This window comes from Dermacentor variabilis, chromosome 6 (genome assembly GCF_050947875.1).
Source record: "Dermacentor variabilis isolate Ectoservices chromosome 6, ASM5094787v1, whole genome shotgun sequence".
NCBI lineage: Eukaryota > Metazoa > Arthropoda > Arachnida > Ixodida > Ixodidae > Dermacentor > Dermacentor variabilis.
In genome coordinates, this window is record NC_134573.1 from 122,541,882 (window position 1) to 122,567,781 (window position 25,900).

The 25,900-nt window shown below is 45.8% G+C and overlaps 1 protein-coding gene across 4 annotated transcripts in view; it reads left to right on the top strand.

The window, feature by feature from the left end:
- Window positions 1-25,900, top strand: part of LOC142585153 (beta-1,4-N-acetylgalactosaminyltransferase bre-4-like) — a 187,268-nt gene that overhangs the window by 82,014 nt on the left and 79,354 nt on the right. For 3 of the 4 annotated variants that reach the window (XM_075695686.1, XM_075695687.1, XM_075695682.1), the window contains exon 2: window positions 11,528-11,677. The gene's annotated coding sequence lies outside the window, so the exon portion shown is untranslated. Of the gene's footprint in view, window positions 1-11,527; window positions 11,678-20,185; window positions 20,474-25,900 lie in introns of those variants that run through there. The other variant, XM_075695684.1, reaches the window with a different exon arrangement.

Genomic DNA, 25,900 nt, shown 5'->3' on the forward strand with positions numbered 1-25,900 from the left:
CCGCTCCTCTCGAGCGTAAAGCCGTCAGCTTTCACCGCCGCAGCCAAGCTGACCTTCAGCATAGAGCGGGTGCGACGCGAAGGGAGAAACAAAATTTACTGGCTATATATATATATATATATATATATATATATATATATATATATATATATATATATATATATGTAAAGCGCACATAGGGACTTTTTCTATTCGAGAGCTACACGCCACGCCTAACCTTTAATTTAAAGTTATTATTAGGTCTTCGGTTATTGCGTGTGCTTCAGAAATAAAACGAACTTCCGCCGCGTGGCTTTGCCTGACAAGCGTATATATTCACGATGCTTGCTCAGTTTACCAGGATGAAGGAACCCAAGCGCGAACTTAAAACTTCAAGAACCAACTGACTTATATAGAAAACGTTGACGTCACGTCGTCGCAATGCAGACGGCACGCCAGCTGGCTCTGCAGCTTAGTGCTGTTGTGGCACGCATGACTGTCTCCGGACGTACTTCTGCCGACTCCTAACCAGTACTCGTAACAGGAGCCGAAAGGGCATAAATTTAATCCAGAGCGTTGCCTCGCGAGGCCGTGAACGTCATAGGGGCGGGAAAGCCGGCGCGGCATTGCCATATATTTCAACGTGCGCAAGACGACGCATCCGCATTGAGTCGGCAGCTCTCGTATAATGTAGCTGGTATACTGCAAGCTATACAAACCCTTCCTTCATCTTCTTTTTTTTATCCCGCGCTTTTGTCTACACGCTTTGCGCCTTCACGTGCACGTACTTCTCTGTGGAAAAGTACATGGTACAGATGATATAGTGATCAATCCGATTTCCTTTTTTTAAGCGAACCTTTTGTTTGTGAGCCTCGCCGCGTTTTCGTGACCCTGGATCACGAAAACGCGCCGTATGTATATACAGCCACCTGGGTGCTGCGTAGGTGGCTGTTCTCTTGCCGAATAATAATAATAACTTCTTTATTTCCATCAAGGATGGAGGAGACTGCGGGTAAAAGTCGCTTTAGAGGTAAGCGACTTGACTAGAGCCCGCAGCCTCCTTTACAAGGCAAACAGTGATTGAACAGGAGATATATATACAGAGCAATTGACTACATGTCAAATATGCACAAAAAATAAACGCAAAAACACAAATTACCTCAAAAACGCTCTACAATTATTTAAGAAAGATTGAGTGACAAAAATGTTCACGTAAAACTCGTACATCAGTTATAAAATTATCAAGACTTGATTTCAGAAACAAATTTAAAGGTGTTAAACGTAATAGGCCGACCAATCACAGCGGGGGACGCGCGCGACGTCACCGCCTCTGGGTTCCTTGCACCACTACCAGATGGCGCTCGCCTCCGCGCATCCGCCGCAGCGGCGGCCGTGCAGGGAAGAGAGACCCGCAGCAAAAACTTCCAGCCGAACATACCAGACGGTAGGCGCAGTACGCTGATCAGCGTGAGGCTGGACTCGCAGTAAAGCGTGAGGCACAGCGTACTAGAACTAGACACGAACACCGAAAAAAGAATAAGAAAAACACACTCGTGTTTTCACTTCTTACGCACTTATACAAAGCTTCGCTGTATGTAGATTCCAACTCGTTGGATCTGCTGCTTTTTTTTTTTTCTTTCTGTGCGTAGGAATGTAGCGACTTAGTGGACGTAAACCGCCGGGCGCTTACAAAGAAAAAAAAACGCAGAAAGATACACAAAAGAACCTCAAAGGAATGTAATAGGACGCAGGCAGGGCGCGTGGCGCTTTGGGTGCGCAAAGTCTAAAACTCCACAAGGGTTCGTGCTTTTTGAAAGTTATTTGGAGGAGCATCGCGCGGCTGTACGCCGGCATTTGGTAGGTGACGAATCCTGGTGCGACGAAGAAACCAAAGAACGCGCGAAATTGTAGAAGCGTACGCGATGCATAAGAGTGGGCCCCTCTTGCGTAAGTGCGCCATCGCTGAGCTCAATCGACAACGAGCTCAATTACCTGGACAACTTGAGTGGCGTGGTTCTGCGCTCGGGTTGCTCGTTACGTTGCCCATTTGGCGTCGCAGTAAACGTATCTTAACGATTTGCACATCGTATTTTAGTACGTAGGTTCCTTCAAATAAACTGATTGTTAGTCTGAACCCTTGTGTTGTCTTTCCTTGAACCGTAGCTTAGCGTTTCTCCAAATAAGTTTCTAACTCTCCCCTGTAACTTGAATAATGGAACTTCAAAATTGTGGACTGCAGTGTCCAGACTTGGCATTGTGAACTTTCTAGTGCACTTATCAATTTTAATTTGTATGAATTATGAATCAATTCAGCTTTTTCTCTTTCTCTTATTTGAAATGGGTGTGGGGAGGAGGGGGGGGGGGAGTTGCGTGCCAGCGGTTCGTAGGCTTTTTTTGCTCGCGGGGCGTATGCGTCTGTTGCTGCATTCCAACAGCGGTGTGCTAGCATTATCAGCCAATGTTTTCCTTATTTACTGAAGGAAGAAAAGAACGCCAGATAAATACAAAAAAAAGAAATGTAGCCTCACATAAATCAACTTTCTTTGTTCTTTCTTTTTTTTTTTTGCGTGCATAACTAAAGACATCAAAAACTGTCACGCGTCGGTGCATGCGTACACGCCACGCATGACAGCCAGCCCGGGATTCGAGATTCGGGACAGGTTCGAGGAAGTCGGACTGGTGCTGCTCTGCATGCATATCCGTGACTGACGGGCTTAGCGTAACCTGTCTGGCATATTTATACATGTTCCGCTTACGTTTCTTTCTTTTTTCTCCTGCATGCTTTATTGCGCCCCCGCAGACGGAGTGGAGTGTTCCTGCTCGCATCTCGAATTGCATAAAGTGCAAGCTGTCAGCGCAGACCGGCTGGGCCAGATTCTATGTTTTTTTTTTCTTTCCGCTGCCGACCGTTGCGATTTCTCGGCGCCCTTGGAATATAACCTCGCGTTTCGGTCGTCACGCCTGAGGCGCTCCCCGATTTATTATAAGTGGTCTGTCTGGATGCGCGGTGCACTAATGCGTGCACTGTCTCTGCAGTGCACGCACAGGCGGCCTCAGAAGTTTACGGGGCACTGGGTTTGCGAATGATGCTCAATTCCCTCGAAGCCTGCAGGAACATGACGCCTGCAAGTCAAACTTTCAATCTGTAGTATAGCTTTTGCGGCCTACGAATTGATCCGTCAAAGTATAAGCGCCATGCATAAACCTAGCAAGAATTCACATTTCTCGTGGAACCCGTGTCCCATAAGCGTTTGTGGCTCACTGTATCACGGCGCGAGCTATCGCGGCTTTTCCTTAGCGCTGTCGTGTAGTTCGGTGCAGTGTGGTGCTATATGCGTGTACCATTTTCAGTGCGAATCTCGGGTACCTGTCTGCGTTGCAGGTTATTAGTTAGCGCATGTCGATGCGGTGGGCGCTATTTTTCGATGCGAAGCCTCGGGAAAGCTCGACGGGCTTGGACGCTCCTCTTCTAGACACTTGCATGCGTGTGGTGTGAATGCCTAACGTTTGCTCGAGAACGTTTTTTGTGACCTCGTTTACTTCTGCGTGTCGGCCGTGTATACAGCGCACGTATACCGCGTACGGGACGGCATGTATGTAGCTCAGCTGTGTACAATGCTTGCATTCTACCGGTATACTAACATATAGGGCAGAAACTTGGAAGTTAACGAAGAAGCGCGAGAAGTTGAGGACCGTGCAAAGAGCGATAGAACGAAAACCTTTTGGCGTAATCTAAAAGATACAGGAAGGCAATAACAATGTATTGTAGAGAGCAAACGGGGTAGACAATATTCTAGTTGACATAGAGAAAGAGAGAAAAAAAATGAGCTGGGCATGGCTTGCAATGCGTAGGGCGGTTAACCGGTGTTACAGAATCGGTGCGGAGGAAAGGGGAACCGCAGTCGAGGACGGCACAGAATTGAATGGTATGTTGAAATTAATTTGCAGGCATGAGGTGGAGTCAGCTGGCGCAAGACAGGCTCAATTGAAATCGCTGGGAGGGGCCTCCATCTTGCTGTGAGCGTAAATATGATGATGATGATCATGCGCTTTTTCTATTGTACTATAACAACGTCACCTGCCATCTACTGTTACTCCTTTGCCCCGGTGAGGAACAGCAGGCTTAGAGAAACGTGTGAGGACCTTTAGAGTCACCTTTCCTCCTTTCACCTCTTTAAAACTTCCGTGCAAATTTGTTACGTGGTCGTCTCGCGTTGTCTCGGAGTTACCTTGGACTGGTCGTGATTCTGTATCAGTAGGCGACTTCGGTCAGCAGCTTCTGTGCTGCACAGTGTGCAGCATCGATGTCTATTTGCCCCTGTATACACTGTAGAAACGGCTCTAAAAGTTAGATTGCCAATGTGTACGCGGCCGATGAAGGTAGTGTTTCTCAATTAGCAGTGCTACCTTCGTGGAAGGGCCAGTCGATAAATATACAATCGAAGTATTGATCTGAGAAGTTCAGTTAGCAACGCACACATGTTAATTGATCTCTGTGCCGATCGATCGATGACGTCAAGCGAGCCGTCACTTAGCTTACTTAGGTATATAAGCGTTTCGTTGAGTTCCGTAATTACATAATTATATTTCGTGGGGAGGACGGGACAAAAGAAAGCACACTCAAGCTTTCCTTGGTATCTAAATTTGCGTGTTGAACTTTCTGAATTCTTTTTAGAATTCAGAAAGTTTTAAAAAATTTAGAAACGAGCATGCTGGTCATACTTCTGATGACGTGGTTGCTTGTTTTTCGTATTAGAACCGTACTGCGTTTCAGTGACAATTGGAAAGCGCAATTTCCGCGTCTTCCGCAATCTGAGGTGAAACATGGCCATGCAGTTGTTGTTACAACCGACAATAATGATGCACATCTTACAATCGCTTATTGTAAAAGCCACTTATATCCTTGGTTTGTAGCACGAGGGGACACAGATGAACACTATAGAAGACAGGACGAGCGCTTATGTCATCTGTTTGCTTTCCTTGAGCGTATACAGTCGATCGGTTCCTTTAACAGGACCGCGTGAGCGTCGACTGGCCGGCCGGTGAACGCCTTCTAACGGCTCGAAACGACGAATGTCAGCAAGAACTTGTTGGTCTCTTGCTCATCTCTCTTGCCCTTGGTAATTTAGTCGCTTCGCGGCGTTGGGAGGGTTTCACCGGTCGGCCGGTCGACGCGCACGCGGTCTTGTTAAAGGAACCGATCGACTGTACAGCAACTGACACGCCCCGCGGCTTGCTTCAGCGCTCTGTGAACTCGCATTATTACACCATCCCGTCGACTTCCTCGACAATCGCTGCGCTTACTCGTGCATGCAGTCGGCGAGGAGCACCTTCGTGCTTGTGGTTCTCGGACTTTCCTCAACGGCGATTTAGCACGCTACGCACCCTTTACCGTGTTCGCCATGCACTGCGACTGCCGGCGTTTGGAAAGTGGAACGCATGTGCGGGATATAAATGCGGAGTCATCACGCAATTCCGCCGGCTTTTGTCCGGTGCGGTGCGCATTTTGATGGCGTGCACGTGTGGGGCTGTGTATATAGAAAGCGCGAGTCTATGTAGTTTTGGTCTGTCGCGAACCGGGACAACCTTGCGTGGCGCACGGTACTGTTCCTACTTTTTATGTATCTATCTTGAGCGTGCGTGATCCGTCAAGCTGCACGCAAGACACTCATTTTATTTTTATTTTTTTATTTGACGTTGGGGGTGTTTTGGGGGGGTGCAAGGTGGTTGAAGGGATGTCATTGTTATCCGTTATTTGTGTGTCGCGTTTCCTGTACAGTAAGCTAGGAAAAGAAAATAATAAAGCAGCAGTGATCGCGTGTTTTGTCGGGTGTTCAGGAACTGTTCCTTCCATATCCCATATAAATATTTTCTCCCCATTAGCTTTGCTTTAATTAGGTCAGAGTAGTACGACTGCCGCGCGCTTGGTGCAGTGCGAGTAGTCTAGGCCGACCGGCCCTGGGGAAGTACTCTGGAAGAGTCCACCTTGTGGACATGTCCATTTAGTCTGCTGCTGATTGGCTGTGGCGCCTGGTTGCTGCGGACCCGCAACCCAGCCCAGCCAATCAGAACTTCAACAGCAGACGGAATGGACATGGCCATTAGGTGGACTCTTGCAGAATGCATCCCCTGCGTTCCCTTAGTTTTCAACGAAAATCAGTTTGACGTGACATTTTCAGCTTGTCATTTAACGCGTTAAATGAAGGTTCAGGACCTCGAAACCCTTCAGAATAAATGCTGGCAAACCTCGGGCTCAGTGTCCTAAAGGATTTACTGTAATATACTTTCTATGAATCAGTTTCTTGCCGTTGTTTATAAAGTGTATCACTCTTTCTTACTCTTTATTTAAAATTTATTACATACAGAAAAGGGCTCACAAAGGTCACTATTTTACCATTGTACAGGACATAGCTCAAGAACTATAGCAGCTACACCAGAACTGATTGGATATTTGAAATCTGCTTGAAAGCTATATTATTATTGGCTGAAAATGTCAATTTCCTATAGTAAAAAAAAAAAATCCGGACACATAAACACCTAAGATATGCGAAAGCATTAAGGTCCAATTGAACGCCGCTGAGCGATCCTTCGAGTTACGAACTCCTTGCGGGCACTTGAGCGCGTTGAGACGCTTGGCGTGTTTTGATTTGTCCTTACCAAGGCACAGTTAGAACGCAGGCGAGAGCTTGCGCGGACAATTACGGAACGCGCGGATAACATAGGCTTCCGAGAGCGAGGGTGACGTGGCGTCGCGGCGGTGCCCTCTCCCCTTACACAACACCGGCGGGCGCGCCAGTGCTGCAGCAGGTGTTTCCTTTCGCCCGCTCTCCTCCGTCGAGGCGCGCTCGCGACGTGGGTGGCGCCGCAGCCAATGGGAATTCGTGCCGTTTCGCTGCTACAGACGCCGGCTTTTTCGCTCAGTGGGCCATTTGACGCTTTCGCATCAATAAGAAGTTTCGAGGAGCATCTATCTCCGCGTAATATGGTTCCGCATACGTTTCACTAAGTGCAACATCTTAATCTCGTTCCACGTAGGTTCCGCCAGCTAAATGAACACATTTGCAACAAATGTTTTTTTTTTCGGATGTGTTCGAATATTTTCGAATATATGCCAGTGTATGCGAATGTATTCGCCAAAGTGTTATTTTCAAAAATAGATTTCATTTATTGCTTCTTTTCCACACTGCAGATAACGAATCCGTATATAACGAATATATCGCGAAAGTTCGCTCAAGCGTGTTATAGGTCAGTTGGAAAATATCGAACTGCTTAGCATATCGAACTTACACCTTTAGCTGGTAAGATTGTTATTGTCTCCATCATACTCCATCATAAAGGCTTCTGTAAAAACATATATATATATATATATATATATATATATATATATATATATATATATATATATATATATATATATATATATAAACAAATTTAACTTATATTTCCCGCACTGCGATCGGCACTTCACGCGATGCGCATGACTTCACTCTGACGCCCAAAAATGTCGTCTCAGTGTCTTTGGTACCGAAACACAAGGCCTTATGATTCTGGGCACCCGAATTCGCATTTCGCGCGCTGGACGCGGCACCGAGGTTCCTGGTCGTGGAACCTAGGCTATAGCGTATGTAACCTTCTCCGCTCGCATCCGCGTTTCCGTACTTGTGCTCGCGCGGCTGCCTGCACAGCAATCGCACAGCAATCGCACAGCAATCGCACAGCAATCGCACAGCAATCGCACAGCAGTCGCACAGTAGTCGTGACCAAAAAAAGCTTCGCTTTAATGAAAGAAAAACCCGCCGTGGTTGCTCAGTGGCTATGGTGTTGGGCTACTGAGCACGAGGTCGCTGGATCGAATCCCGGCCACGGCGACCGCATTTTGATGGGGGCGAAATGCGAGAACACCCGTGTACTTAGATTTAGGTGCACGTTAAAGGACCCCAGGTGGTCAGAATTTCCGGAGTCCTCCACTACGGCGTGCCTCAAAATCAGAAAGTGGTTTTGGCACGTAAAACCCCACAATTCAATTTTTATTAATTAATAAAGGAAAAGAAACGGCGCGCACACACATGCGCACGCACACGCACGCACGCACACACACGCACACACACGCACACAAATTGACATCCACCCTATTGTAGCACGAAGCTACAAAGCAAACCCGTGCAGGTTTCTCAGAAAGAATTCTTCGCAGCTCAAGAAAAATTCGTCTGGGATCCCGGAACAGGACGGATTTTGTCCTTGACACCGCGCGAATGAGTTAACGTAATTCACTGGGGCGTCCATGCACATTTGGAGTTGGACAGTGGTGTGTGTCCCATTGCATTTCTATAGGCCGTCACCGAATATAGAACAGAGATCATTTCCTAGTTCAACGAGCGGTACATAGTGACGTTACCCTTAAATTCCCGCCTCACTCGAGCGCGAAGTCGCTCCTCGGAGCTATTTAATCATGTATCAAAGCATAAAGGTTCTCCTGCATTCGAACGTCAGCTAAGCGAGCCGGCAACTCTTCCGAGGTCTACACGCGCGCACTCAGGAGCGTAAATAAGATATACCGTCTGTATCAGAACGAGTTACGTACAGAATATTTATAAATTGTCTGTGGTAGGGCAATTATATTCCTTGAGCTAAATTGCACGAAGAGGGGGTACCTTACTTGCGCAAGAAATCGGAATGCTTAATTGACTACATTAGCAAATCAACATTTAAACCAACTACTTTAGGGTGCGCATAATGATAATTTGCGAGTCGAAGCCAGTGTATTCCTGACATGCATTCACTATAGGAAGCAATCTCTAAACCGGTGCCAATATTAGTCCCCTCACGCCGTCAAAACAGCGGCAAAAAAATTCACTGTTCACTCTTAACGAAACGCTTTGTTGGGCATTGCAGGGCTAAAATAACTAGCACACCTGCGACGCGTAGCGCAATCTGGCCGCTGTGTAACCTCGCCGCTTCCGCGCACTTTCTCGACGATCGCATTAATTCGCTCAGCCGTCAATCGGACTTGTGCGAAAGCGCTGTTTCTGACGGGGGCAAGCAGGAAGGCGTGCCACGTTGAGCGTTTTTTGTGTTCATGCTTACCGGACAAGAGGTCGAACGAGCTAAGAAAAAAGTAAAAAAGAAAACAAAGATCGGGGAGAGAACGAAGCTAACGGGGTCTGCATCTATGGAGAATATATGCACGCCCGGGCGCAGCGTGATTGATGCCAGGCGCTATTTTTCGCTCCCGCGAGTCTTGCCGATGGCGTTCGTCGGTGGTCGACGGATGCATTATGGATGGCCGCACCACGGGAAAATGCGCGAGCGTTGTTTCCTGAAATGCCACCCTCTTTCTCTTCCGACAGTCGCCTCCTCTCTCTGCGGCCATCCTCGCGGCCCGCTTCGTCGAAGGGGAAATGTGCGAACGCCTGTCACGGAGCTTGCCAAGAAGGGGGCAGAGATCGCGTTGTTATTCCTCTCTCTCTCTCTCTCTCTCTCTCTCTCTCTCTCTCTCTCTCTCTCTCTCTGCGGCCTCCTTTCTGTCAGCCGTTGCGCCGTGGCTGTGGCGTGATTGCTAGGCACGTGGTTGCGGGTTTGATTCCCTCTCGTGGCAGCTGATAGGGACGGAAATGCGAAAGCGATCGTGTTGTACACACACCGCGCTTCGGGTTTAAGGGCACCGTATACACTCTTACATAAATGAAATGGCGTTCCACACAAAATCTCAAGACACATGGAATGGCATTCTACACATTGCGCTTTCTTGCATTTTGAGTACATGCGGGAATGTAAATGTGCTACTGTGTTCCATGCGAAGTAGCCACTGTCATCCGGAACCCTGTGGAACATTGTTTCACACATTTGTAACTGAAACCATGTGGTACATGACAGTTCCACATATGTATTGTTTTGTGTTTAAAATAATAAAATAAAACCTTCAGAAAGTTCGAACGCGCACACACGCATATATATATATATATATATATATATATATATATATATATATATATATATATGTATGTGTGTGTATATATATGTATGTGTGTGTATATATATGTATGTGTGTGTATATATATGTATGTGTGTGTATATATATGTATGTGTGTGTATATGTGTGTATGTATGTGTGTATATGTGTGTGTATATGTGTGTATATGTGTATATGTGTGTATATGTGTGTATGTGTATATATATGTGTGTATGTGTATATATATGTGTGTATATGTATATATATGTGTGTATATGTATATATATGTGTGTATATGTATATATATGTGTGTATATGTATATATATGTGTGTATATGTATATATATAGAAACGCCGTTTTATATCATTCCGATATTTTATATGGAACGCCCTTCCACCTCGGCAACAAGGACAATATTAGCAGAAGTTGTCCACTTATAACTAGAGCCCAAGGGAGACAGGATTAGGGTGATCAACATTAATTCCGAACTCTTCGCTACGGCGCTATAGCTACGACGTCCTGAAATAAACGACTAGCTATTGTTCTTGCATAACAGCTGACAAAAGACGAACACAAGGATTTGTCCCGCCCTCTTTTATTTCTTTATGTATGCATCTCTTGTACGCTTTCTCTCAACCGTCACGCAAGAACGGCTACTTTCCGTCCCCTATGTACACGTTAAAGAACCAGAGGGGTTTATTTAACCCGGAGCCCTTCATGCGGATTCCCTCGCGGCTCACTCTGCAATTACGCGGTACGTTAAACGCCGCAGTTTCATCTTTGGTTAGCAGCGAGACGATCCACATGGAAAGTCGGAGAACGTAAGTGCCCCTTCATTGTCACTGGACTATAAAGAAGTGCAATATTTAGACACGTGATCAGCATGGGTCGTTTGTTAGAAGCAAAGTTCCGAGCCCGTGTCACCTACCTGTACTCTCTGTTGTGCCATAGCGTGGTATTTAAGCCACGGTTTACGCATGCAATAAAAATTGCTGCACAGCGTTCTTTCCTGTCACTTCTCTTACTTCCCCTGTAGATAGCCGCGCTGCTGACCAATGGTGCAACATTACCAACATGCCCGTTCGACCACCCTTGCAAACGCCGCGGTGTCTTAATTAATTTTCTAATCGTTTCCCAAATCATCTATACGTACACTTTTCTGTCCGGCTCTGTTAATTGCATCCACTTCGTTCACTGAGTGTCGCGTGTGCAAGATTTTTGGTACTTGCATTACCTGCGTGGTATATGCGTATTATACCTTCGCTGCGGTTAACGCTAGTGTGACGCCTTGTCTAAGCGAATACTGGGCCGCTATTTTGTAGGGATGCCTTATTCTATGCTATTCTTATCATCCACCACACACGGCCGCCTGATCCCGTTCATAATGTGGATAGACCGTCGCTCTGACCACTGGCCAAGCGCGAAAAGCCTGAAAAAGCACAGAATCGGAAAAGGCATCGCTACAAAATACCAGCCCTGTGCACGCGTTGCTGCTTATCCCGCCCTGTCTGTTTGCGTTGCTGCTTCGGCGCGTTGTTTCATCTGTTTTCCGCACGCGGGAGTGTAAACAACACGACGTGCCCTCTTCGTCTTCGCAGGCGTCAGCGGACCTCCGGCTCAACCAAACTTCAGCGGCGGCGGCTTCTCTTAGGCAGCCATGCGGGTGCGCAGGTTACGTGGTTGCTCCCTAGGCGGCTTGATCCTAGCGGAACCTCTTCAACCGCGATCGTCGGGGCGCTTTTCACCTGGTGAGTATATGCCGCCTATATATATATTATCCAGCGCCTTTACCACGTGTGACATATGTAGCCGTTCGGGCCAATCTTTTGTTGAGTCCGAGAGACACGGCAAAGGGCCTCAGGCACAGTCCCCGCTTGTGCTGATCGGTACGTCCACACAGGAGAGGAAGAAAAGCACACATGGGATGATCGTATACAGTTGATTAAGCAGTGCATAATGAATGCCCACACTAAATATATATGCGTCGTGTCCCCTCGAAGAAAGTCGCGTTGAAAAACCTAACACGCTTCATGGTTTATTCGGCGTTTCTGCAATTTCAGTACTGTTCCTTTAAGATGTCCCTTTAAAGACCGGTTCCCGGCCGAAACGTCGAATAGATCATGTTGTGTTTGAGTGAGTGAGTGAATAAACTTTTATTTGGTCCAGCAAAGCGCGATAAAACGCGCACCCGGCTAATCCCACGACGGGACTGACAGATCCAGTCTGCCGGCCCGATCGCGGGCGCGCTGGACGGCCGGGATTTGATCCTCAAAGACAGGACTTCGCAGGAGCTCGTCCCACTCTTCCTTGGTGAACTTCGGGCCCAGCGACCCGCACTCCCAGAGCATATGAGGCAACGTAGCTACCTCACCACAGGCCACGCAAGAACAATTTGGATAAATCTCTGGATATATGCTATTAAGGGACGCCGGATTTGGGTACGAGTTCGTTTGCAGAAGTCTTAGTGTGACCGCCTGCGGCCTGCTTAGCTTGGAGTGAGGCGGGGGGAAAACCCTTCTCTCTAAGTAAAAGAATTTCGTGATTTCGTTATGTGTGAGAGGAGCGTCTCTGTGTCCGGGGAGAGAGTCGCCCGATCCGAGGGCAGCGCGGTCGGTAAAGCCACGCGCAGCCTCGTGGGCAGACTCGTTGAGGTTCAGAGGAACCCCCTCAATCGCCCCGACGTGTGCAGGGAACCAAACGATCGAGTGCATGGAGGTGTTGCCCTGTTTGGCGCCTTTCAGAATTTGAACTGCCTGCCGGGCTACCCGGCCTTTCTGGAATGCCCTGATGGCGGCTGTCGAATCGCTATACACCCTGTCTCTCCGACCGTCTTGCATGGCGAGTGCAATGGCCACTTGCTCGGCCACCTCTGGGTTCGTCGTCCGGACGGAAGCACAGCTGATGACTTTGCCCAGCGTGTCAATGACGGAAACCGCAAAAGCCTTGCCGTCTCGGTATGCAGCTGCGTCCACGAAGCTTGCTGCGATTTTGTCTTTGTTTATTTGCTTTAGTATATTAAATGCTCTTGCCTTGCGACGACCTGCGTTGTGAACGGGATGAACGTTGCGGGGCAAAGGGGCGACCACGATCTTCTCCCCTATTTCTCTGGGGATTTGGGTGTCTTCAGCCAAGTTCTTGGTTCTCAATGTCACTTTATCCATCGAGTAATCACGTCCGTCCAGATGCTTTCTTCGTGAATTGCACCGTGTGTATTTTGTGAATTATACTGTGTAACAGTCTACGAAGATATTAAGTAATATGTAAAAGTAGCCGTTTTTAAACAAGAGGACGGTTCCTTCGGAGGCATTCTGTCAGTGGTGGGGGCCATGCGGTGGGTGACACGTGATATTAGTCGCTAATAAACAGAAATTCATTAACATTGAAATCCTTATTTTCAACGGGCTCGTTGTAATTGGGAAATAGAAGCAAAATTTCCAAACAAGTTATATCAACTTTCGGATCTGGAAAAAATGCGATTACCCGCGGAACTGTGGCACGACGAAATTCGGCTATCAGAGCGCGCGAAATCGAAACTTGGAGGCTGCAGCGAGTGCAAAGCCGTGCCCATCCAGGCGACGTTCTGCTTACGTCACCCAGCAGCGGGCAGCCACATGCGCTGCGACAGCGAGAAGCATGAAGCCGCTGTCATGGCTCTGAGTGGCGCTGGATAACGATCCCAAGGCTGAATCTAGTACACATAAGTAGCCAAGTTAGTGGACGTGCTGATGGCAGTTACTAGTGGCTAGTGTTATAGTTGCTAGTGGCTGTCTGGCTGGCTTATGGTCGTTTCGTTAACTTTGTATGTTCCGAAATTGTCGTAGTATGACAAGTGTTAGACGAACATGACTGATAGGTCATGGCATGGGTGTCATGACATGCCTTTCATGTAGGCCATGAAACAGCCGCCTACGTCTTGGTGTGCCGTTTCGTTAACTTGGTAGGCTCCCCGCACACTGGTTCGCATAACATCGATTCCCACAGGGCGTGGGATCTCACGTCATTTTTTTCTCCATTATTTTGCCTTCCAGTTTCAACCACAGCTGATTACCCCTGTGCTTTCTGTGTATTCATTGCTTGCTGGCATTATATGGTCATGACTATATATATATATATATATATATATATATATATATATATATATATATATATATATATATACGGCAGACATTACCAAATCATGACTGTAAGCTTACCACTGTCGCCAGAAAGAAACCTACAATGATTGCATTTACCGGTGCGAACATATAAGGCGGAAATTTGGAAGGTAACAAGGACCGCGCAAAGAACAATGGAACGAAAACTCTTAAGCATATACATTAAAACATAGGAAGAGAGCGGTGTGGATCAGAGACCAAACGGGCATAGCCGATATTCTAGTTGACAATTAAAGGGAAGAAATGGAGCTACGAAATTTGCAGCCGCAAGTCGGAATCAGGTAGCGCAAGATAGGGGCGATTGCAGTGCTGGGAGAGTCCTTCATCCTGCAGTGGACATGAAGATAGGCTGATGATTATGATGTATATACTCGCATGGTTTTTTCTGTATTATGCGCAAATTTTCACAATTGCCGGTGGGAAATAGCGTGTAGTCCTTAACTTTGATTATTCGTAGCGACAGCCTTGAATCGCTCGATAAATCGAAAGGCATAATCGACTAATTAAATGTAATTATCTGATTGACTTGGTAATTAACACTTCATTTTGCGATTTACACATTGTAGCCGATGAGTTTTTAAAGGTACATCCACTTGGAATGCATTTTAGGGATTGCACAGGTTTCGAGACAAGGGGGGGGGGGGCGCCGTTAAACTTGCGGTAAGAGTGCACTATTGTTCCTCACACTTTTCAACAAACCGCCATTTTATGAATTGGGGCGCGAAAGCGACTGGAACGCCCGTGTATTTCGTCGCACAATTTGGGAATCTCGTAACTGGCGTCATCCCGAGAGGCGGTTCATGCCTTGCGAACTCACCGGCTGCAATTCGTAAAGCATGTGTGGTAGTGTAATTCATTAGAAAATTAATTGGCGTTCTTTAATTAGACGATTATTCGCTTCGATTTCTCGTACAAGTGATGTCCGCTTCTTTACGTGATCCAACGCAATGACTTGACTTGTGCTATCTGCGAGGCGATCTTTAAAAATATTGTGAATATATGGTCAATAAAAAAATAAGGAACGGTATATTCGCGTTTTAATCCGACTGCACGGCGCTTTTCGTATGAGATTTTGGTGCGCTTCACGACGAATCATAGCGCCTTTCGTTCCTTGAGATCGATAACCTGCGGGTTGCAAGGAAAATTGCGCGGTTTCAGCATTCCGCCAAACCTGGAGCTATAACGTCGCAGTTCTCGCCGTTCGTCGTGGTTCGGCAAATCGCATGCTTTCTTGCGCCTGTTTTGCAACCCTGCGCCAGTGCGGTGTACAGCTAACATCCAGGTTGAGAGTTATAAATCTTGTCCTGCGTAACTTGTTCTAGCTAAGCGTGTCGGGAGTTACGTTCACTCTTCGCCGTGCAACACTGCAACGTTTAACCACCTGTAGCCCGAACGTCAAGGTGTAGAGCGTGCCCGTTTATCATTCTGCGAAAACGAGAGGGAAAGACACGATGCCTTCGTTTCCGGGTATTTATCTTGCATGATGTGCTACACCAGGACCAATGCTCCTGACATAGCTGGAGCTCGCCGTGGGTTGGAGCAGTTGCACAGTTGCTGGCTTTAGAAGACTGCGGAGTGGGACGGTCGATGCCTCATGTGCACGCTAAACCTCGGACAGCACGCGACTGGCTCGATTTCTTCGCGTAATTTACGTTTTGCCCTATAGGAGCGTTTTCGAGAAACCGCGTTGTTTGAGGCACGTAGAACAACACTTGGAAAGGCATCTATAGGACGCAACTGGGCGCGCCCTCGCTTTCGAACCGCGCAACGCACCGCCATGCGTCATAAGAGCTTGCACTGTGAGGCTCGCTGACGCGGTCGCGTATTTAGACGCAAGGCTGACGCATACCTTTGTTACTGGACTGCTCCCGTGACGAAGTGGCGTGTGGTTGATTGCCACTTTTCCGTTCTTCACCTTCACCGATTCGTAGACCTGATGTCTTCATAGGTGAGTCTGTTGCTGATTGTTGATTCCCCTTTAAAGAGTCTTTGTGAAAGCAATAGGACTATAGTAATCGCAGTGGTGAGAAATAGCCAGCTGTCTAACCCGGTTTGCACCTTCAGTTTCGCAAGTGCTTGACTGTCCCGCGTCGTTTTGTTTCAGCCAGGTCTTTAATAACGGTAGCTGGCTCATACGGATTCATTCAGCTCTAGAGATGTCTTCTTTATGCGTCAAGCCGAAGAACAGTCATTGTTTCATCAAGAAGGAATGAACCACGTAGCTAGGTTTAATAACTTTTCTTCCGTCTGCATCCTCCGTATTGAGGCCGCTCTCAGTCCCTGAGGCTATTTCCATGGCCGTGTATTGTTTTTACGACAAAAGGCTTGCTATGGACTCCGAAATTTGACTGTAACTATTAAACGAAAGCTGCATTCTCATATATAACGTATAGTCTAAACGGAAGAAAATTCTAACCTGTCCGTGAGCTCTCAATCTGAAAACTTAACGCAGGGGAGCTCGAATGAGGATTAATTTACGTGCCAAAACCACTTTCTGATTATAAGGCACGCCATAGTGGAGGACTCCGGAAATTTCGACCACCTTGGATTCTTTAACGTGCACCTACATCTAATTACGCGGGTGTTTTCGCATTTCGCCTCCATCGAAATGCGGCCGCAGTGGCCGGGATTCGATCCCGCGACCTCGTGCTCAGCAGCCCAACACAATAGCCACTGAGCACCCACGGCGGGTACTCGAATGAGGACGAAACTCTGAAGACCTCACACACACACACACACACACACACACACACACACACACACACACACACACACACACACACACACACACACACATATATATATATATATATATATATATATATATATATATATATATATATATATATATATACGCATAAAATCCTGTGGCTTGCGAAACGGAATTCAGAAAACAATTGCATAAGTATGGGTGCCCGCTTAATTCTCGAAATGGCTAAACCTCAAATGGCTTCAACATCCTGTCCATGCGGGATGATTCTGCCTCACTTGATCGTCCCAGAGCCCGGTCACTTCCTTGAGACAACTCCAAACGTTTTCTTTCAAGCTCAAGTTGCATTTTTTTCAGCTCGCGTTCTTCTCTGTCCCGTTCTTCTCTCTGTCTCCCGTTTCTCTCTTAAGAAGTTCCAACCCAATTTCAATGTTCTCCTCACTGGCCTGTTCGGAAATCAGCTGCAATAATTCCGATTTTAGCATTGCCTTTCGTACCTCTAGGCCCAGTTCCTCACAAACAATCAACAATTCGCATCTCAGCAGTGTCCTTAACTCCATGATTGCTGCTTTATTGCCTTGGTCCTGCTCGCTAAACCTTCCTAGGAAAATACAACCTAGCTAACAAGCAACAATCCAGCTTCCCTACTGTTCTAAACAGAACAACCACAAAATGAAGCCTAGAGTCAAAGCAAGAACCGAGCACTCACCGCAGACACAGCACCACGTCGCAAAGTCCGTCTCACCGCTGCCAGCCAGTTTCAATGTTTGGGGTCGGGCATGAAATAGAGGATAGCTGGCCCATGCCGTCGTCCAACTCATCCACGCTGAGGACGTTGTTGAAGGGAGAGACTTGTTCTCATCGAGAACGAGGAATATGGGATTTATTTACAGTATCTACATGAGAACGTTACAGTTCATCAGTCTAGCATAAATGACTGAAAGAGAATGCACACTCAGCAGCCGCGCCGCGGCTGCTTAAGAACACTGTCTTCCCTTTATCCATAGGTGAAGGAAAGCGGCCGCTCAACCGTCGACCAGTTAGGAGCGTCCAAAGTCATCGTAGCCGACCCGCCGTTGAGGGGGAGGGTTTACACGCTCACTTCCGCACAGGTTTCACTGACCACACGAAGGTGAGAGGGTTTTCGCAGACACGGGTCTTGCCCTGAGCAGGCGCCTCTTGGTCTGAGTTGACCCCGCAGACAGTGGCCGCCGCGTCTGTCCATTGACTGACGACTTCTAAGACCCACGAGATGGCGCCGCAAAACACATTCTTCCAGGAGTTCCACCGCTTAAAACAAACCGTGACGGTGACGGCGAATCCACTAACAATACTTGGTCCGCCGACTGCGTGTAGACATCCCGGCATCGCTCGCTTGAGGACGCGGCGTATTGTCGTCCTTACAAAGCGAGTCGCCGCAGCAGACATGCAGGCGCCAACGAGTTGTTGATCCAAGATCTGGTTCTCCGAATATCGCAACCCCCGCTGCTGCGGCTGGCTGGGAAAATTTTGTAGGTCGGTACCCTTGCAGGCCGTTCATAACAGCATGCACGTGAGGCTGCCGCGACGGGATGAAATTAAAGAAAACAACGAAAACCAAATTGATATAAAAAATGTTAGCAGTCGAATGAGTGCATGGTTCCTCTGCTTCTAAGTGTGCATTCTTGTTTTCATTCAGAACTGACTTTGTATAAAGAAAATTTTCACAAAAATCGGTCAAAAGGCACCGAACTGTTTCTAAGTGCGAACGCATCGACTGCAAAAAGGTATCTCTAGCCTCCAGAGCGTTGTACCTGATGTATGAAACGGAGTATTAAAATATCACCCTGCCTTTCTGCGCACATTTGCCGGTGTTATCGAGTAAGCGCAAGAAAAAAAAAGTTTTCCTTCAGCAGATTGCAACCGGGAAGTAATTCTGCGCTGACATGAACTTATCTGCAGGTACCCGCAGCTGCTCGTCGAGCCTGACTGCTAAAAAGGAAGTTATTCGTGTGTTATTCAGCATCGTTTCTCATATTTTAAGTCGGACGTTTCGTACGTGGAATCGTTATTCAGCTTTCGCGGTGAGGAAACAAATGCGACCCTTCTTTGCCGTTACACCGACCGTGTCCGCGCGCGCGTTCCTCAGGGAAACTCGTCATATTACATCTGTCGATGCTTAAAGGGACACTAAAGGTTACTATTAAGTCAGCGTGGACTGTTGAAATACCATCCCAGAAACCTCGAAACGATTATTTCGTGCCAAGGAGAGACTTATTTTAAGAGAAAATGCGTTCTGAAGCGTCCGCGTACCTCTAGCGCAGTTCAAATCACCCGCCCTCCGATCGAGGAGTACTGACATCATGGTCTCATAGTGATGTTGCGCCATCGGTGAGTAGAACGGCGTCCGCAGACGGCGCTACGGCTTTTCTGCGCAAAACACAAACGCGCGGCCAGAAACAGAGCCAAGACAGAGCCGACAGCAGAGCGAAAGCGGGAGTATGGTGGCTAGCGGAAGGAGAAACGCGCGACCATATGCTGGTACTTCATTCTATGACGCAAACTTCGACGCTCGTCGCTATGGACCCTGACAACGACAGATTGGCTCGCGATGGTGGGCCCAACTTCAGCGATTTGAGCACTGGCGAGCGCGACCTGCTGCTGAGGGCTCGCGCTGCCGGCGTCGTTGCGTACTACGACGGCGGCCTCGACACCGGCGCTCCGGAGCGGGAAAGCAACAAGGGCTTCCCACGACATCACATGGACGTGGCATTCTCGCTGCTTCTTCCAAATGAAAGTTTCGCGAGCCAGCAGAACCCTCACAGCACGAGGCGATAACGAAACTACTGAAACTCCAAAGCGTGAGCGGCGCAGAGTCGAGCGAAAACGAAACCTTTCGACCACCCATATTACTGAAGGGTAACGTCAAAATGTTATTTTTTTTCTTAGAATCGAATAGACGTAGACAAGTAGCATTTTTTCCGTCTCATAGTCGAATGAAATGATATTTTTAATACGAGTAGTTGAGTATTAGTAACACAAATTATGAAGAGTGCTTTCGTCATCGGGCTGGTACCGGAATGTCGCTGGGGGGTCTCAAATCGTGTCATGCATTTACCTCAATTTCTCGGTTACTAAAGCTCTGTTCGCGATTATATTGGCGCCTTAGACGTTCTAGAAGATTGCTCTACCACTTTAACTTGAGTTTCTGGTAACCTTTAGTGTCCCTTTAAGGAACAAAGAGACAGAGATAACTGTGGCTGTTAGGGGTGCAGATGTCTACGTTGCTTTGATAAGCGGCGGAGCGCTGCAAGAAGGTGGTCATTTGGAGGGGAAAGGTAGTGATAACAGCCTCGCCCCCCCCCCCCCCCTTACTTGTCTTTTATCTCAGCCCCTGTCGCGAAGCGTTTTCAGTCACCTCCGGACGGCAGCGCCCGTGGTGTGTCGCCGTCGGGTGACTCGCCCGGTTGCTTGCGAGGAAAGGAAGCTGCACGGACGTTATATTGAGTGTGCGTGTCGTGAATAACAGCCTGGTGATACTTTGCACCAGTGAGGGCGTAGATACCACGGGAGACATCCTGGAGCCCGGGCAGTGTGCTTTCTTTTATTTTATTTTTTACAGCGACACTATAACTGCGTGAGATTGAGCTTGTGGTTGCGTCACGGGACGACTGTGCGCCGTCAGAGGATTCCGTTGCCAGGTGCGTAAAGTTCTGTCGTCTATTCGTTAAACAGGGAAAGCAGTCAGCTGGGGACATCGGCCATGTTGCGCTTTTAATAACCTGTATTACCGGCGTTGTTCAGTTTTTCTTTGCCGGGGTTCTCTTCCAGCCTTTCTTGAATCGTTTCCTTTGGGGGAAAAAAAAATACACGAACCTCTGGAAAAGGTGGGGAAAAGAGGAAAGAAATGCACGACGCAGGTCGGAATGGAGTCGGTTCGCATAAATTTACACAGCACGCAGAAAGGGGCGTGCTTGTGGGAGACGCGTCGGTGTGGCTTTACTCGTTAAACGAACACTCGTGTTAAATTAGGCTGGCAATATTTGTTCTCGTCCTTCTGTTCGCTTGCATGTTTTTGCTCGTTCGGTGGGATTGGAAACCTGTAAATCATCGGTCGCGAGCCCGCTCGACTTGTGCTTTTCGTGTATTGTACTTTTCACGTACTCGGCCAACGCGGCGCTTAACGAGTTTTTTCTTTTTGCGAATTTATATGTATATGTAAAAGATATAAGCACGATCAAGGCAAGCTGTGTATATAGTATAGGTAGTCTACGTTATCTGTGGTATAAATGAAAAAAAAAAGAACGCTCAGAATCACGGAGACAATAGTGTGTGCATGCAAAGCAAATGCCACGTTACGGCTTTCGTTGCCTTTTCGTTCATCGATGTAGAGACGCATCCGCTCCTGCTTCAGAGCCCGTTTCGGTCCGATTACAGCTGCAGGTAATTGTGGAAGTGCTCCGCCTCCTGCAGTCGGTCAGTCTCTCTCTCCCTCTCTCTCTCTCTCTCTCTCTCACTCACTCTATTTCTTTTCACTTCTTCCGAACTTCGCACGCATGAGCGGTCTTTCAACGAAGCGTCGCCAGGTACCTCGAACAAACTTGGCAACCTACTTACGAATCCGCGTTGCGTTTATTTGAACTCTGAAGCGTCTTGGTGGTGCTTAGCGCCACAAAGTGAGCTGGGCGCATTATAGTTGTCCAATCTCGAACACGCTCTTCTTGTGTGTGTGTGTGGGGGGGGGGGGATTGATGCTTAATCTCATGATGTGATAGTTATCATGGGTACGCGCCTTGCGATGGTTTAATAGTGGAAGTCTTATTATAGTTGTATGGCCTTGCGCGTACTGCTGTAAAAAAACGGAATAGACGTGGGACCGCAGTATAGTTCCAACCCCCAAACTTCAATTATTAAGAAATTAAAAAAAAAACGGGTATAAACCGGTAAAAAAGACCAGTATAAAAGACGGGGGGTCGACTTTTTGCCGTGGTTCTTGAAAAAAAGTTTGGCCTACAGTCCGCTTTTAACGGTACTTTGTTACGTTTGTTGCAGCCTCATCCCTTACAAAAATTTTTATAGAAAGTCCATAGACAGTCTATAGACATATGTCTATGAAGTCTATAGACTGTCTATAGACATTTCTTTAGACTAGTCTATAGACAGTCTATAGATTTATGGCCATACACTTTTTATAGACTAGTCTATAAAAAGTCTGAGTCTATAGACTGTCTATAGACATTTCTTTAGACTAGTCTATAGACAGTCTATAGACTTATGGCCATACACTTTTTATAGACTAGTCTATAAAAAGTCTGAGTCTATAGACTGTCTATCCACAGTCTATAGACAGTCTATAGACTTATGGCCATACTTTTTATAGACTAGTCTATAAAAAGTCTGAGTCTATAGATTGTCTATAGACTGTCTATAGACTTATGGCCATACACTTTTTATAGACTAGTCTATAAGAAGTCTGAGTCTATAGACTGTCTATAGACGGTCTATAGACTTGTGGCCATACACTTTTTATAGACTAGTCTATAAAAAGTCTGAGTCTATAGACTGTCTATACACTGCCTATAGACAGTCTAGATACTTATGGCCATACACTTTTTATAGACTAGTCTATAAGAAGTCTGAGTCTATAGACTGTCTATAGACTGTCTATGGACAAGTGTATAGGCTTACAGTTCTACTTTTGTAGACTGAAGTCTATAGAATGTCTACAGATGAGATTTGTCCGTAGACATTTTATACACTTCAGTCTACAAAAGTAGAACTATATATACAGTTCTACTTTTGTAGACTGAAGTCTATGGAATGTCTATATACAAATGTATATAGATAGTCTATAGACATTCTATAGACTTCAGTCTACAAAAACAGAACTTTATAGTCCGATACACTTTTTTTCTATGACATTCTGCAGACATTTGTTAACAAATATGAATTTTTTTTAATCTATAGGCACTCTATATACACAGACATCTTATAGACAAGTCTACAAAGAGTGTATAAGGCCATAACTCCATAGCGGCTATCTACAAGTTAGTTTACATTTTTGTTTACATGCGGTAGCAAAAAGTTTTGAATGTATTTATGCATGTGCACCTGTTCCTTTTCATCTGCACTTATGCATTACCTTTAGTAGATTAATAATGCTTCTGAACCAGCTGTACTTTCATATATGTTGCACAAACAGAAAGAATTTATATAGTGCTGAATCATGCAGTGCGAAAAATAAAACAAATGCGCCAGCAATGCATTCACCGTTTTTATTGCTCGATATAATAGATGAATTCCTTAAATTCATGTCGTATGCTATTATGGAAACAGATTAAATATTTACACTACTCCTTGGCAAGCATGGTCGCCAGGCTGGCCTTGACCTTTGTGTCATTAGTCCCAAAGGTGCTGCAGGTGTATGCTGCAAATAAGTAGATGCAGCAATATGAGGCAAAAATAACAAGTGTATATTCTTTGTGTGTTCATTAAGCAGCTTAATATATTTGCCCAAACCATCGAAGTCAATACTTAATGCGGTTTAACTATGACTAATGGCTGCTTGTCAATACAAATCAGCACCTTTATAGGATGTTTTATTGCATGGTATGGTGAACAATTAAACAGTCACAACTGCTGCTCGTGCCAGCAACAGTATGTTCCCTTTTATGACACGTTCATATATGATGCATTATTGTACTTATCCCAAATGGTCTCTATATTTATTGCTGAAACGTTACCCAGTTGGGCTGTCTGTACATTTTTTTTGGCTGGTAGTTAAGTATGCCCGTGCAGAGGGATATTTTCAGAAGACGTGACTGGAATATTCACAGTATCATGCCTAAGATTGTAATTTATTTTGCTTAATACACATTTAAATGTCTTTCTCATACTTTTAAATGAATGGGTGATTGGCCATAACTTCAACGGAAGGCAGATGGGCTGATTGTATCGATATGGTCACTTAATTTGTTACAGGTAATGAGGCCTCTTGGGCGTGCTAACAGGTTTCCAAGTTAGGTATACCACATGAGCACCCGAAATACCACACGAGCACTTTGTGTCATGGCACGACAGATATGCACCTCCTAGGAAACAGAACTGATAGTATAGTTCGAATGAATTCTATTACAGTAAATTATTTAAGGTGCTTTGAAAGATGAAAATTTTTTCTAGGCTATCGAGGTTCAGGACGTTTAGTTAACGCAAAAAAAACACATATTGAGTAAGAAATGCCTTGTCAGTAAGCTTGACTTTCTTCTATTTTTCAATAAATGGAACCAATTTCCTTCAATTTTAATCAGGTGAAACGTTTTAAAAATATATTTAACTCAGAGATTCTCTGGAAACTTTGTATGACATATAACAAGACAGCATACCTATGTGGCCATCTTAAAATTTCCCGATCTTTTTCCAAGCCTTCCCAGGCTGTTCTCATGAAAATTTTCTGGCAATCTATGACGCCTGCAGCTTAAGTGCAATAAAAAAAATATTGTGGTTTAATGCTTGCCAAGTACTGCCAGTCCATAATATTTAGATAAAACGAATAACACGCCAGTCACTTGACATGCAGTGTTAGATTCAACTGACTTGAATCCCTTGATTAATAAAGCTGACAAGGGCTTCGGCAAGTTCGTAATTGATGGCCACACGAGTACAGCACGGAAGACAGAGACACACGTAAAGCAAATGCAACAATGTGAGGAAAAACTATACAATGAGTTATACAATTAGTTATTTTTACGCTTCAGTAGTAGTTTTCAATATAATTTGCTCTCATCACTTATGCCTCAAGTTAACTTTGTTTACCTCTGACTAAAGACTACATGGGAATATTAATCAGTACCATTATGATGTTTCGTTATACTACAGTATGATAAGCAGTTAGACAACCGTAATGGTCGCCGGTGCCAGCAACGGTACGTTTCGTTTTAGGACAGGTTCATGTGACACACAGTGTACTTATAAAAATAAAAGAAATGCGAGAATCCCAAACGATTCCTATAATAATACTTGTTGAAACAAAGATACCCGGCTGGACTGTGCACATTTTTCAGGTGTTAATACAATATGCCCGTGCCGAACGAACATGCTCAGCATACTGACTGCAGTTTTGAACAATCACGTTAAGATTTGCAATTTACTTCCGCTTAGAACAGTCTGCAATGTCTCTTTTCTCATACTTCGAGATGAATACATTTGCCACACTTTCAGTAGAATGCACATGAATGGGGGCGTACTGATCAGGTTACTTATCAACTAAAACATGTTACGATCTCTTAGGTGTGTTGATAAGGGTAGAACAAATGCAATGCCCACTGAATTATTTGAATAATCTGTGCGTTATCTACTTAGAAAAGACCACCAAATTGATAATCTGGCTCTTTTTTTCTTTTGTACAGCGCATATTGTATGCAGTCTGTCCAAGACGACGGCGCTACATGCAACAGTAATGAAAACCGGAACACTTATTACGCACGACAATGGCTTCATACCATGCACGATTAGCACAATGCGAATCTGCGCCAGCAGCTGCCTTGTGATTAAGAGCACGTAAACTACAGAACGCCGAAGCATCGGAAGCCGCTTAACGCTTTTCATATAGCTCGAAAGATAACTTCTGCTGCTAAATTGTTTAAAAAAGAGACAAAAAACAAATCTTCCAACTACCGTCAAACGCAATGCCTTCAGTTTGAAACGTGTAAAGGTGTTCCCGGAGCGACTAATTTATTGTTCTCTAATTTTTTCGGCTAAGTTGCGGAGCTGCAAGTGACTAAGCTTATCGCAGGTTTCATGCTCCAAAAGCGTTTGTGGTTGCATATAAATAGATTGGGTGAATCTAGAGATTTCTACTAGATATTTCTTCAAGTCTCGTGTTTTGCTTGCTGTAACTTCCCAAAATTATTTAGATTGGTTGCCAGGAACCTTAAAAATACTGCTACTTTTAAACTATGCGAAAACGGCAGCGCACACACTGCTGATGCATGCCCCGCAAACACGGCCTTTCATCCTAGTACGCTAGCAGTTATTCAACTATGCCTGTCTGTTTGAAAATTCTTGATGCTAACACAATTTCGAGATATATGCGTAAAGCGTGTCACGAGAATTTCGCTACACATACGGTG